The following is a 13,977-nucleotide window of genomic DNA, read 5'->3' as shown; positions in this document are numbered from 1 at the left end:
TGAATTTAAGGGTTTCCCAAATCTTTCAAACTAGGTTTGGGTTATGGGTCTGTGAATGTGCCTTTGAGTCCATTTATGATGAATGCAGGGAGAGTTTTCTTAGGGAAGGAATACTCACAGCTGGTTTGGAAAGCTCCCTCTTCTGAAATATAAAAGCCTACAGCACCTGGGTCAGATGATACCTTGATCTTAAAGACACCACTTGGAAGAGAGTTAGAAGTCACTTTTTTTGTGGACTACAGCTCCCAGAATCCCCTACCCACCATGTTCCCAAGCCATGCTGCGATGGTGGAGGTGGGACCTGGCAAGTTGGGGTCCAAATTCCTTTGATTCCGAGAAGGCAGGAACTGCTTCCAAGTACAGTACATCGTCCCAGTCCCCATCTAGCTAGCATTCTGGGAAGAGAAAAATTCTCCATTTCCCCAAGGTACTGCACACCTTTCTCTTTCACAGATCAGAAAGGCTCCGAAAAAAGCTCCAAGGCTGAGCTGCCATGGCAACTAACCCAGCACAGATCGCGCTTGAACCATATTTGGGTTCCCATCTGTCTATGGAGGGAGGCTTCCTGGCACATTCCTGTCGAATTGTTGCCTCCTTTCAAATCATTTCCAATTTATGGCAGCCCTACCATAGGGTGTTTTTTTTTTTTTTGGGGGGGGGGGTTGCCATTGCCATCCTCTGAGGCTGAGAGAGTGTGACTTGCCCAAGGTCACCCCATTGGGTTTCCATGGCTAAGCACAAACTACAGTTCCCAGAATCCCCTAGCATGGAGCCATGGCAGTTTAAAATGGTGTCAAACCGGATTAGTTCTGCAATGCAGATGCAACCGGAGTAGGGGGGGGGGGGTCCTGTTTACTAAGGTCCAAAACATGTTTCAGAAATAATCTACTCTGAGACTGCTTTAACTGCCCTGGCTCAATGCTAGGGAATCTTGGGAACTGTAGTTTATTGTGGCCCCAGAGCTCTCTGACCGAGAAGGCTTATCAATGTCTCACTGAACTACAGCTCCTAGGATTCCCTAGCATTGAGCCATGGCAGTTGGAGGTCCACCATAACTCTGTAGAAATAATCCAGTCTGAGACCATTTTCACTGCCCTGGCTCAGAGCTTTATTTATGCTTGACTGTTAGTAGTATTTAATTTATATATTAACTTTTCCACGCAGTGTTTTAGCTTTGCCTTTTTCATATATTGCAACCCACCTTGAACCCCACTGTGAAAGAAAGGCGGGCTATAAATCTTGGAAATAGATAAATAACATTAAAAATAATAAAAATAAAAAATGCTAGGGAATTCTGGGAACTGGAGTTTTGTGAGACCTTTTAGCCTTCTCTGTTCTGTACATCCCCCCAGGATCCCCTCGCCCTGAGCCAGGGCAGTTAAAGCGGTCTGAAACCGGATGATTTCTGCAGATTCAAGAGGCTTTTCCCTTTTCTGCCGGGAGAGGGCGCTGCGGCTCCCCTGTTCGGCCTCCGCAGTGGGGCGGGGGGAACCCACCAGCTGAAGGGGCTGAGCGATTTGTGTGTATTGTGTATGTATGTATGTGTGTGTGTGTGGTGTGTGTATGGGGGCGTATATAGCTCTCTCCATCCTTTTGCAGGCTGATCCGCTCGTGCGGATGTAAAGCTGGCACGCCAGAGGGAGGGACCCACATCTGGTAGTGTGTATGTGTGTCCCTGTGTTGTTGTTGTTGTTGTTGTTGTGGTTGTGGTCCCTTTGTCCTGCGGAGGGAGGACCGGCCTGGAAGCAGCTCCATCGCAGAGCCAGGTAAGTGGTCCTTTTCCTGAGCATCCTTTCCTGGCACTTGGGTACCACTCTGCCTGTATCGCCTGCATCCAAAGGATGCTCAGCAGCATCGTCCACCGCGCGCCGGACTTGGACGGTGATCTACTTCGGAGGTCTTTTCTGGTCCCCACTTTGAGAGTAAGATGAGAGAAGCCAATCTGAGGAGGGTTATTTTTTTTGGGGGGGGGGGGACTGCCACCTTTCCTAGGAACCCCTCCCCACCCCTCTCACCCTTTGGATACGGATATGGATCCCTCCTGCGCAAGTTTTCTAAAGCCTTGTTGTTGGGTTGGGTGTCACCTGGTTTCAGGACGTCTCAGGACTTAGGCAACCTCTTCCACCCCACCTCTGCCAACACAAGATTTATTCATTCTGGCTTCTAGGGAGGGTTGGGGCTTGCTCTTCAGTAGATCTGAATGATTTGCCTTTTTTAGCAGTCCGCTCAACTTTGTATGCTTTCAATTTTATGTTTGTCATTTTTAAATATTTTTTTACGATTTTAATTGTAAGATTTTAATTGTTGTTTTAATGCGTGTGTGTGTGTGTGTGTGTATATATATATATATATATATATATATATATATAAATGTTGTTGGCCGCCTCAGGTCCCACTTTGGGAGAAAGGTGGGATAAAAATAAATAAATAAATAAAATGAATTGAGCTATAAAACAACCTCCCCTCTCCCCCCAAAACTGATCTTAAGCAAATATATCTTGGTGGCTGGGTTGTGCTGCACATATATTTGTGGTGATGGTACAAACATCATATGATATAACTGAATCTAGAGGAGTCCTTGTTGATATGCAAATAGACTTTAAAATTTCCTGGACTTTGCCCAATTGCCCCATGGCCAGAGGAGGAGGGGGCCTGGCCTGCTAAAGATACCCTCCCCATACCATCTTAGCTAAGCACAGAAACAAGAAAATGCATGCATCGTACTAACATCTCTAATTTTCCTCCTGTTTGGTATGCAACATCTTGCCTGATGAAGGAGCCGTTGGAGCTTCAAAAGCTTGGAAGAAGTATATTGTGCATTTCAGTTGGCCAGTAAAGGTGTCACTGTGTGGCAGATTTTTGTTTGAATATAACTGAATGGTTGTTGTTGTTGTTGTTGTTGCGTCCCTTCAAGTTGTTTCCGACTTACGGCGACCCTATCATGGGGTTTGCATGACAAGAGGACCATCCCCTGAGGCTGAGAGAGTGTGACTTGCCCAAGGTCACCCAGCAGGGTTCCATGGTCAAGCTGGGATTCGAACCTTGCTCTCTAGAGTCCTTAGTCCAACGCTCAAACCACTACATACTGGCTCTCACCTAAGATGCTCCTGGGAGCCAAAGGGGAAATTAGCCCAGTAGACATCTAAAGACAATAACAAGTGCAGCAGCAGCAAAACAACCCCACGCCTGTCTGGCCCCCCTTCTTTGGGCACATTGTCTCTTGCAATCATGGACCTCATCCTCAGCTTTCTTCCCTCTTTTCTGAACAGCAGCTGTTCAGATGGGACAAGAACGCCGTGGATGCTTCAATGGTAGCTTGTTATCTCTTCTTCCAGCCATGCATCATCCACAGCCTAACTGCCACCCCCACCCCCTGCAATGTTTTCTCACCACCAGCACCACAAAAATGATAGGCGTTCCCCTGTGTGGCTAGTCTTTCTATTGCAGGGGAACAAAACCGAGGAGCAAGTTTGTGCATCAAAGGTGCTGCTTTTAGTTTCTTCTTGGATTGGACAATCCAGGTGTTGAGGAATGATAAAGAGGCTGATAAAACTGCTGTATATGTTGGCTCTGTCTGTAAGGGGCACTTACTCCAAATGTTTCCCCACAGGGTTATGTATGTGTTGAGTTTACCCATCCAGATTGTTTACAGATGGTACATGTCACTGGCTTGTGGTCTTTAGTGTAGACTATTATTATTATTATTATTATTATTATTATTATTATTTAATAAAATTAGGAGATAAGCCATAATAATAATACTTATGGCTCATCTCCCAATTGTATTAAATAATAATAATAACAGCCTGCACTAAAGACCACAAGCCAGTGACACATGTAATCTGTAAACAATCAGGATAGGTAAGCTCAACATATACACAACCCTGCAGGAAACATTTAGAGTTGTTGTTGTTGTTGTTGAGATGGTTCATCTCCCAGTTTTGAAATAAAGTTCTGAGAGGGAGAGTGGAAGTGATTTGAAACCCCTTTACAAAAGTGACTTTCCTCTGCCTTTCTCCAGCATTGCAGGGATAATCTCTGATAGGATGAAATGTATGCATTGATGTTGTAGTCTAGAGCATGGTGGGGTCAGAATGGAGATTGGGATCAAGTGGTAGATTTCTGGATGATCTGTATTGGATTGCTAAGGGTTTCCAGTGCCTGATGATTTAACAATAGCAGGGATGAAAAGACTTCCAAATTTGCCTGCTGAGATGGAAGAAAGCTTGGGCAGGGATCCAGGATTTTCATATGACATGCTTGCATGAGCTCAGTTCTGGTATTGAAAACAAATGTCAGGGCAGTGCATGTGCCTAGAGGCACTCTTGCCTCTTCATTCTAATCACAGAATCATAATGTTTGTTCCTTAATACTGTTTTCTCCCCTGGTCATCCACAAACTCCAGAGCCATTGTTTTGTACATGCCTCATTTGGTAGCTCTAATCGAGCCTTGATTCTGGTAGATCAAGGATGGCAACTAAGTAGATTCTTCAGCTCTGAAGTCTGTGCATCCCTGACATAGATTTCCAGTTTCAAATTTCACCACAGCCATGCAAAGCTAGCTTTAGGCAAGTGCTATTTCACAGCTCTAGTGCTCACTCCCACCTGCCATATGGGAATAATAATAATACGCCGTGATCTACCTTAAAGGGTTGTTGAAAGGATTATTGAAGGAATATATATAAAGGTCAACATACATGGCCATCACCTCCTCCTCTCTATTGTTGTTGTTGTTGTTATTTGAAAATACACAATTAACTGCCTGCACATATTTTCCCCAATATGACAGCATACATTGGAGCAGCTGCTTCATACACTAGCTATCTAATGGGTTCTACTTGTGCTGTACTTATAGTTGTGCTGTACTTCCACATCTTTTATGCAAATCTTTTTTTCTTTCTGTCTGAAAATAGACAAACAAACACACCCAAAAGCAATTATCTCTGTGCAGAGAAGCATCTAATCTATGACGCAGCCACTGAAATACAGGTCCAAAACACACTGCAGAAATAATCCAGTTTGAAACTGCTTTAACAGCCCTGGCTCAGTGCTGGGGGAAGAATCCTGGGAATTGTAGTTTATTGTGGCACTAGAGTTCTCTGGCAGAGAAGGCTAATTGTCTCAGAAAACATTAGTTTCCAGAATACCCTAGCATTGAGCCAGGGCAGTTAAAGCAGTCTCAAACTGGATTATTTCTGCAGAGTGTTTTGGACTACATATGACCTGAGTTTAAATAGAACCCATTTTAAGGCTTGTAAATACTTACTAGACAGTAAATCCCATTGAACTGAATAGGATTTTCATCTAATATGCATGGATTGAACTATAACTCTCTTCTAGACTATGCCACCTTTAGGAGTGAGAATGTTAATAATAAGAATGCTAGGAGTGAGAACTTTCTTAGAGTATAATAAAAATAATAAATAAAAAGTTTATTTCTATCCTGCTTTTCCAACTTTTGATCAAAGTGACGTACAGATTTAGATAAAAAATACATCAAGATAAAACAAAACAGCATTTAAAAACAATCACAATAACAACAGGGCCAGCTGAATGGGGGAATCCATAAACCAGGGGTAGGCAACCTTTTTGAGCCGGGGGCCGGGTTGCTGTCCCTCAGACAACTGGGGGGCCGAAGCCAAAAAATAAATAATTAAATATTTTTTAAAAAATTTAAATAAATAAAATAAACCGAGACAAATGTAGGACAACATTTTCAAATGGTGGACACTTTTTTTAAAAAAAGTGGAGGACACGCAAAAAAATTTGCTGATCTTTTTAAAAAAGGTTAATATAAATGCATGTTTCTGAGGCATCTATAGACAATTGCCCCCCTTGCCCCTGCCCGCGAGAGGCCAAAGGCCCCAGCAGCAATCGGAGGCAGGACTGGGCTGGGGCCAGTCCCAAGGCCTCGCCAGGCCGCATCCAGCCCACGGGCCGCAGGTTGCCTACCCCTGCCATAAACATTGCAAGGTTGTCAACAGAGGGGGTAAAATATAAAATGACATCTCATGGGGGGAAGGCTTGGGAGAAGAAAAAGGTCTTAAGATTCTTCTTAAAAAGATCTAAAGATGTGGTGGAGCAGAGCTCGTCCGGGAGATTGTTCCATATTCTAGGGGCCGAGATAGAGAAGGCTCGTTGCGAGGTCCTCACATAACGTGTAGTTGGGACCTCCAGCAAGTTCTTCCCTGCCGACCTGAGTGTGCGGAATGGATTATATGCGGATAGGTAGTCCTCCAAGTACCCTGGGCCCAAGCCATTTAGGGCTTTATAGGTCATTACCAACACCTTGTATTGAGCCCGGAAGCAGATAGGCAGCCAGTGAAGATCTTTCAAGATAGGTGTTATGTGGTCTGACCTGGAACACCCAGCGACCAGTCTCGCTGCCATATTTTGCACTAACTGTAGCTTCCGGGTTTGGTACAAGGGTTGCCCCATGTAGAGCGCATTGCAGAAATCCAATCGAGAGGTTACCAGAGCATGTACTACAGTTTCAAGGTCCCTCCGGTCCAGGTAGGTGCGCAGCTGGCGTATCAGCCGAAGCTGATAACAAGCGCTCCTGACCGCTGCATCCACCTGAGATGACAGCTGGAGCGACAAGTCTAGGAGTACTCCCAAGCTGCGAACCGAGTCCTTCAAGGGGAACGTGACCCCGTTCAGGACAGGATGGCAAATCCCACCACCTGTACTTCCGTTTTCTCTGGATTCAGACTGAGTTTGTTTTCCCTCATCCAGCCCATTACCGACTCCAGACAGGCATTTAGAGGTGAGATGCCATCCCTAGTCACTGCATCAGTCAGAGACGCAGAGAAACAAATTTGGGTGTCATCAGCTTACTGATAACACCGCGCCCCGTGTCTCCGGATGATCTCTCCTAGCGGTTTCATGTAAATGTTAAATAGCGTAGGGGACAAAATAGCTCCTTGAGGGACACCAGATGTCAGTTCTCTCTTACCGGAGCAGACGTCTCCCAGCTGCACCATCTGGAATCTACCCGAGAGGTAGGAATGGAACCACTGGAGCACAGTACCCCCGATACCCAGCTCCCTCAGGCGTTCCAGGAGGATACCATGGTCGATGGTATCGAAAGCCACTGAGATGTCCAAAAGTATGGCACCTTTAGGAGCAAGAATCCTGGAAACAATTCTGTCAAGGCTAGTAGATTGTTGTTATTAGCATTTTACTGATTGGGAATGAAAGCTGAAAGAGAGAAAGTAATTTGCTGAGGGCTGAAATAAGACTTAATTTCAAGACTCCAGTATTAGTATAGGGAAGGCTCCACAAAGGGAATATTTTTAAAAATGCAATGCTTTTTATTTTCCTAAAGCCTAAACTTTGGTCAGGCGTATGAATGTTTCTAGCCGTGCAGGCAAGCCTATAATTTTAAAACATGACTGAGTAGTATGTAAAGGCTAGTTTCACACATGGATAGTATTATGCAAATAACCTCCCTTGATTTATCTATGCTTGGGAAGGGAGCATATTTGCTCTCCATGCAGTAATTCCCTGGTTCAGTCCCTGCCATCTCCAAGTATGGCTGTGAAAGACTCTTGTTTGAAACCCTGGAAGGTACTTCTAGCCAGCACAGACACTATTGAGCTACATGAACCAAGAGCCTCTGAATCATGTACTGGCAACTTCCATTATGCCTATATTAGCAGTTCAATTCCCAATGAACTTCATTGCTGCAGTTAATTTTGAATGGAAGCTGTGTCGACTATTTAATGGCAAATCATGTATTGGTTGTTGATATGGACCAGACCTGAGATGCCAACCATTATAATGGTCTGGTGTCCTTTATAAGATTTATATGGTAAGTTGTAAATGTTTCATAGACTCTGTGTAGCCTCACATGTGATTATTATTATTATTAAACTTTATTTCTAGAGCTCTGTAATTATACACAGCGCTGTACAAAGTCGGTAAAATTAAGGAGTATATAAAAGCCTGCCCAAGGCGTATACTCTAAGATAATAACAATTAAATAGAGAAATAGATAAAATTACCATGTAGAAAAGAAAAGACAAATTAAAAACATCAAATATAAAAGCAGATCACATCACACCAAACATTATTAGACAGACAGATGACAATCACAAATTCCCTGAGAACGCTTCCCTAAACAATATGGTTTTCAGCTCAGCCTTAAAGTTGGTTAGGGAAGTGATGAGCCATGTATGCAGAGGAAGAAGGTTCCAGGAATGAGGGGCAGCAAGAGAGAAGGGACGGATCCGGGACGGGGCAGAGAAAATTCTGGGTTGAGAGAGGAGACTTTGGCTACCAGAGCAGAGAGTGCGAGTAGGGATGTAGGGAGAGAGAAGATCACTTTAATAAAGAGGGGCCAGCCCATGCAGGGCTTTAAAGGTGAGTAGCAAAAGTTTGTACCTGATGCGGAAAGGAAAAGGGAGCCAGTGAAGGGAGGACAACAGAGGGGAGACATGATCATAACGGCGAGCGAGTGAAATAATGCGTGCAGCTGAATGCTGAACAGAAATTAATGTGATCATGTAGAAATGTGCAGTTTCTTAAAACTATAATTCTTAAGATCATATTTTACTATGTTTCTATTCTACTTGTACAGGGTGTGGCATTCAACACCAGGCAGTGGGCAGCATCACAGATAGCTGATATACAGCTGCCCAGGGCATGGAACAGATTATTTTATATTTGCAAAGGAGTCTGACCTCACTGTTCGTCCTGGCAGCTAAGCATGTGCTGTCTTGTGAGGATTTTCAGCCTAGCTGGGAGTGGTGCGTAGGAGTGATTTTATTTCAGCTGTTTACTTTTCCACTAATCTTCCAGTTTCTAGACATGGAGGAAGGGATAGACTGTATTACCTTAGTAAAATTGTTGCCACCCTTTAGTATTTAACCTTTGGGCTGATGCTCATGTTTTGATTCCACTTGAGGCAGTGGGAGGTAAGTGCCAGCCATGTATTGGCTCCAGGATAGTTTGGATGGGATCTGTTGCTTAGGGACTCCCAGCCCACCATCTACTGCAAAGGGGTTCTGACTCTCTGTCAGCTAAAACCATTCTTCTTAAGCTGTTTTTGTTCTTCAGTGTGCTAGCGATCAGTACCATGTTTATGCCATATTGGCATAGTTCCTGGAAACTTACCAAGGACTGGGAGTCACTGTCTAGAGAATGACACTGCTTTGTGGACTACAACTTTGAACAGCACTGAATGAAAGGACTGTAGCTGTTTTTTCTCTTTCCCTTACTATGAAAGACTTGCGGTATCAGATTTCCTGGATTTGTCTCAGTCTGATCACCCACAAATCTGTTCTAATGTGGTGGGCCTAATCAGTGCCATCACTAGTGGGGTTCAGGGAGTGCAGCCCACACAGGGTGACACCCCAGAAGAAAGGTGACACCTTGTTGGGCCGTCTTCCTGCTGTGCCCCTCCTGGCTTTGCTGTGGTGGCAGAGGCCTTCTCACAAGGAGGGCTCCATTTTGAAAGCAGCCTGAGAGAGCATCTCCTGACTTTGCCTCAGCAGTGGAGGCCTCTTCACAAGGCGACCTCCACCGCAGCAGTGAAGGGGAAGGCCAAGTATGCCCTTTTGGTGGCCACCGCTCACCTAGCTCATCTTCCTTGGCCATGTTGATTTTGAAGGAAATTGCTGCCCCCCCCCCCCAAAAAAAATACAATTTAAAAGGAAAATGCTATTTATGGATTCTGCTATACCACTCAAATTTGGTGGCATGGTACCAGTGTGCTAAAGCCGCTTTTGACCTAGGGATGTTAGAAGTTTTAAAGAATTTACGTGGTGAAAAACTTTGTGCCAGATTTGTGGTTGCATCCCTGGGTAAAGGACATCTGGGTAGCTCATAATTGCTTCCTCCCTTGCCGTATTCCTTTTCCAAGCTCACAAAGCAGTTCTGCCTGAATATTACTCTGTTGTGTTTACTCTATGATCAGATGTCAGGAAATTTCTGAGCTCAGCTAGCTGGAGGAGGTTCTTTTGTGGAGCATTTCTGCTGGCAGATTTATAACCTTCATACCCTCTACACCCAGCACATTTTTCATTTAGTATTGTTGTCCCATGTAGAGGGCAATATAATAGTTGTTGTGTAAAGTCGAAGGCTTTCATGGCTGGCATCCATAGTTTTTTGAGGGTTTTTCAGGCTATGTGGCCATGTTCTAGAAGATTTTCTTCTTGACGTTTCGCCAGCATCTGTGGCTGTCATCTTCAGAGCAGATGCCAGCCACAGATGCTGGCGAAACGTCAGGAAGAAAATTTTCTAGAACATTGCCACATAGCCCGAAAAACCCACAAAATAAGATATTGTTGTGTGACTTCATATTTTTTCCAATTTATGGCAACCCTAAGGTGAACCTATTATAGGGTTTTCTTGGCAAGATTTGTTCAGAGGGGGTTTGCCTTTGCCTTCCTCTGAGACTGAGATATCTTGGGTGAAAGATCACCCGGTGGGTTTCCATGGCCAAGTAGAGATTTGAACCCTGGTCTCTGGAGTTGACGTCTAACATGCAAACTATTACACCATGCTAGTTCTCATTAGTACTGTGCTCCAAGTTTGTTATAGTTAACTGCCTTCAAGTTGAACTTGATTCATGGCAACTTGTGAATGAGGCATCTTTGAGACACCCAAGTTAATTTATCCTAAAAACCAAGGTTATGCTGCCTTAGCATGTTCCCTAAGCTGTAAATTCTGTTGAAATCAATGGGACTGAGACTGACAACATGTGTTTGGAACCATGACTAAAGTAGCTACATACTTTAAGGGTAAAACAATTTAGAAAAAAAGATTCCTTCAATGTACTTTGTATTAAACTGAACAAGTTATATTCTTTGATCCCTTGAGTTTTATTTTATTTTTAATCATTTCCTTTTAATGATGTAAGCTTTCCAGCATAATGTCATTCTCCTTTCCCTCCAGCTCTATCAATATGAGCAATAAAATTTCTTCCCTGTTCTGACATATCATACATCCCACTCACAGGTCATACTTGTCATTGGAAAAGTAATTGATTTCTAAGCATTATGCATAGCGTTAACTGGATAATTCCGATGAGATGACTGAGAAAGACTAGTGCATTACAACACATTTGAATGGTATGGAAGAGGGCATTTTTTGATGTCATGGTATAATTATCATATGATAAGATGCTGGAATCTCTGGAATAGATTTTAATTTATATTATGCAGGAAGCACAGTAAATGAAGAGCTCTCTGTGTGTGTGCGCACACATTCATAGCAAAGTTAAATGAATTCAGGGCAGCACATTATATGTCTGCCTTATGTGATATGCAAATGTTTGGAGTGCTACAACCTAATTATCTATCACTCAGGGATCATACAGATGGTTTGTGAATCAGTGATTGGAGGCCTACCTTTTAAAGTGTTACATGTAATGGCTCACTGTGGGAGTGGGGTGTGGCAATCCCCAGACCACGCCACCACAAACAGCCCCTGAAAGAGAAAGACTAGAGGGGAACTGAAAAAACCCACCAGATGCAAATAGTTTTCTTCACACTGAGCAATTTAATCCACCCTCCATGTGGAGGTCATAATGTTCTAACTAGCCTTTCACCCACTGTGTCAGTGAAACTGCACTTTATTTAGACTGTTTCTGTTCTCCTTTTATTCCCTCTGTTTATTCCCACTCTACACATTCTGCTCAACCCCAATTTATTCCTAGTCCAGCAATCCCTCCAGTGTACCAAACTGGTAGGGGATAGTTATTTACTGGTAATAATTTCAAAGCTTTGGAGCAGTGTGTTCATTCATGACAGGCGGGGGAAAGATGTGAGTTTATATAAACACCCATCCACATGCTTTAGCATGCATTTTAAAGTAAAGTTGCTCTGGACTCTTTTGCAACAGAATTTGGGGAAGGGATGAAGGAAGAGCACTAGAGTGTGCTCAAGTGTGCTCATTTAGCTGGTGATTGGTACAAGAGGAAGTAACTTCTTTCAGTGACATGTTTTGCATACAGAAGGTCCCTGGTTCATTCTCTGGCACCATTAGTAAAAGGAACAAGGATCAGGAAATTAAAAAGTCCATTCTGCCCAAAGCCCTGGCAAGCTGCTGTCAGTCATGGTTGACAGTACTGCACTAGATGCAAACATTGGGAAAGTGACTTTCGGGGAACAGCTCCAGAATCTTGGAACCAACTGGTAGCTGGGGAATTTTTGGAGCCCCAAAGGTTACTTCAGTACTGCAGCTACGGTCGTCCTGGTGGGGAGATGCTGGAAGTTATAGCAATAGCAAGTACAGTACATTTCTATACCACTTATCAGTGCACTTAAGCACTCCCTAAGCACTTTACAAAGTGTAAGCTAACTGCCCCCAACAACCTGGGTACTCATTTTAGCGACCTGGGAAGGATGCAAGCCTGAGTCGAGTTTGAGCCCTTTAGCTGGTATTGAACTCGCAGCCTTATGGTTTGTGAGTGAGTGGCTGCAGTACAGGTATTTAACCACTGCGCCAGTAATACACCCCCCACCCCCAAGAATGCAAAATAGTTTGTGATTTGCAATAGTCAGATCATAAAATAATGAAGTCGTAGCCCACTGTCTATTTATCCATGTTATTAATGTTGTTAATTGCTGTCAGGTCAGCTTCTATTTATGGAAACCCTCTATAAGTCAACTCATCATTAACATTTTGTTCAACTCCTCCAAGTTCAGATCTGCAACTTCCTTGATTGAGTCTAAGTAATGTAGTCTTCCTCCCCCCCCTACTGCCTCACACTTTATTAATCAATATTGTCTTTTCTAATGAGTCATGTTTTTCATTATATGTCTAAAGCATAGTAGCCTCAGTTTGGTCGTTTTGGTTTATAGGTAGATTTCAGGTTTGATTTGTTCTACAACTGAACTTTTGTAGTCCATGGTATCAGCAGATCCCTCCTCCAGCACCACATTTAAAACAAATTAATTTCCATGTCAGCTTTCCTCATGTCCATCTTTCACAACCATACATAGAATAGATACATACTTGTTCTTTTAAATTTATGATGTGCGTTTTTAACTGATTTTGTGTGTTTTTAACTGATGTATATTGTATGTATATTAATCTGTTATTGTTCCCTGCCTTGAACCATGGAAGGTGGGGGGAGGAAGAAAGCATCATCATCATCATCATCCTTCTATTTAATTTATACATGGATAGTTTTATTTAGCTTTACTCTAATTTTTAATATCAGCAGTTCATGATCTGTGTCACAATCTCCTCCTCATCTTGTTCTGCAGAGAGAATGGAGCTTCTTTATCTTCTGCTTCCAGGTGATTACACAGTTGATTTGGTATCTATATTGTCCATCAGATGACATCCACATATCAGTTGCCTCTTTTGTTGCCTGAAGAATGTGTTTGCAATGAACTTCACAAAGTTTGATAAATCACTCTTCTAGGCAGATTCTCTAGCAATGATTGGTTCTGCTTTGTTTCCTACTTTTTCATCTACAATTATCAATATGCCATGCTTTGGTGTGATCAATTTTCTCTTAGATGCCAGCATAGAATCAGTTGTGTATGCCTCTGTAGCTGGAACATAAAGTTGAGTTATCCCTGAAATCTTAATGATATGTTTTGATCAGGCTTTGCATTAAATTCAGACTGCTTTTGCTACATCTCTCCTCACTATTAATGCCACCTCATTTCTTTTTAGATATTTATCTCCTGAGTAAATCTTTGTATGACTGGTTATGTCCCATTGCTGTTCACTTTAGCATGTTCATAGCAAATATGGCTATGTCTAGAAGTTCCATTTCTTCTTTTACAATGGCTAGCTTCCCACGATTGATTTTTCTCACATTCTATGTCCCTATTATATATGTGGATGTAGCATATCTTGATTTCAGTAAGGCTTTTGACACAGTTTTCCATAATATTCTTGCAAAGAAACTAGTCAAATGTATCCTAGACAGTGCTACTGTTAGAGGGATTTGTAATTGGCTGATAGACATTGGCTGACATTGGTGAGGGTGCTCCACCAGTGGCTTCTCTTAAT

The 13,977-nt window shown here is 43.0% G+C and overlaps 1 protein-coding gene across 2 annotated transcripts in view; it reads left to right on the top strand.

Moving 5' to 3' along the window:
- Positions 1–1,608: 1,608 nt before the first annotated feature.
- Positions 1,609–13,977, top strand: part of LOC149319899 (microtubule-associated tumor suppressor candidate 2-like) — a 440,967-nt gene continuing 428,598 nt past the window's right edge. For both annotated transcript variants that reach the window (XM_089512562.1, XM_089512563.1), the window contains exon 1: positions 1,609–1,766. The gene's annotated coding sequence lies outside the window, so the exon portion shown is untranslated. The remainder of the gene's footprint in view (positions 1,767–13,977) is intronic.

Source organism: Sceloporus occidentalis, unplaced genomic scaffold (genome assembly GCF_023333645.1).
Source record: "Sceloporus occidentalis isolate IW3139 unplaced genomic scaffold, rSceOcc1.0.p SCAF_2, whole genome shotgun sequence".
Taxonomy (NCBI): Eukaryota; Metazoa; Chordata; class Lepidosauria; order Squamata; family Phrynosomatidae; genus Sceloporus; species Sceloporus occidentalis.
Note: the sequence above shows the minus strand (reverse complement) of the source record. Positions and strands in the feature narration are given on the sequence as shown.